Below are 1,621 nucleotides of genomic sequence, written 5' to 3'. Positions count from 1 at the left end.
GTATTGACCTGAACGCACGTGACACCTTCAAGGCCTCCTCGGTAAATGAAGAATGGCCTGCTGTTTCGCTCGCGGAACAACTGATCGGGTTTGTGGTTTCCCAGTTTTCAATAAGTCACCTGAATACCCTCTGTAACGGTTAATAGAAAATGTGGATGGATATGGATTACTGTATTGTAAATCGCACTATAAGAATGAAATCGGATTTTCCAAAGATAAATCATATTTTTTTATGGATTGAAATGTCATAATATGATGAGAATTAAGTTTTATTTTTTTGTTTAAAAAAACTAGTATTACAAAATTTCTAATATTTTTTTTGTCCACAAGAAGTTGTAACGTTAAGAGAAAATACTTGATTCTGATTTGGTTTTTGTAATCAGTTTATTTTACAAGCGCATGTCTCTTAAAAACACACACACACACACACACACACAAAAACATTCTCTGAAGACACCAACTATTTTCTTGAAATTTTTTAACTGGTTTGTCCAAAAAATATTAAATTCTTGCAATGTTATGACTTAATTTTCTAAAATACAATTTAGTTTATTCACATAAGATTTTTTTTCAAAAAAATATGACTTTACATTTATGGCCACCTCGTTAAATGAGGGTTAGGGTTGAGGATCGCCTGCTGTTACGCTTACGGGACAACGTTACAACTATCAATCTTGTTTTTTCACATCTTTTAATAAATAACCTAAATCCCTCCATTTAAAAGTGACTGCATTATGTGGATGTATATGGATTATTATTTGAAACCACATTACCAGAATAAAATTGTATTTCTCCAAGATACATCTTTTATTCTTTTTCTGGAAAAGTCATCTTATTTGAGAATATTTTTTGTTTGTTTTAATGTAAAAACAGATATAGAATTATTACAAAATTTAAAATACAATTTGTGTCAAAAAAGTTTTTAAATTCCAACTAAAAATATGTATATAGTACTTTTATTATTTTATTTTTATATTCTAGTTATATATTTATATACTCCTGTCTCATCTACTAACTTCTACACACAATGTGAATACAATTCTGTATTCCCTGTATGTAAATGTAAAGGGAGCGCTTGGATATTTTAATTTGGAAAGGAATATTTTATTTAGTTATTTGTTATTGTGTTATTATTATTGTTTTAATTATTGTCATTTATGTTTCTGGGAAGCACTTTGTTATAGCTGCGGTTGTTGTTAATGTGCGGTAGAAATCAAATTGAGTTGCGTTTATTCTCGTTTTATTAATTTTTTTTATCTGAGGTTTTTGTGACAATACAGTATATAACTTTTTGTCTTGAAAATTCTCAGAAGACGCCAACTTTTTTCTTGAAAATATCTACCTGGTTTTTCAAATGTTTTTAACTTATTTCTCATTATTGTAAGGCTTTTAATTGCTGAAAAATCTAACTTTATTCTCATAGGATTTATTTATGTAATTATTTTTTGTCCCTTTTTTCTTTTCTCAGTTTTTAATAAGTCAAATGAATCCCTCCCTAAATGTGACTGATTGTGTTCTGTTGATCACTATAGACCAGGTGGTGACTTTTTCCATGAAAATATCCCACATACAATATTTTGTTCTTGTAAATATTCAGACTTTTAACCTTTTTTAAATAAAA

The sequence above is a fragment of the Phycodurus eques genome, chromosome 1 (genome assembly GCF_024500275.1).
Source record: "Phycodurus eques isolate BA_2022a chromosome 1, UOR_Pequ_1.1, whole genome shotgun sequence".
Lineage (NCBI taxonomy): Eukaryota > Metazoa > Chordata > Actinopteri > Syngnathiformes > Syngnathidae > Phycodurus > Phycodurus eques.
The sequence above is the reverse complement of the archived record's forward strand: the minus strand, read 5'-3'. Positions refer to the sequence as shown.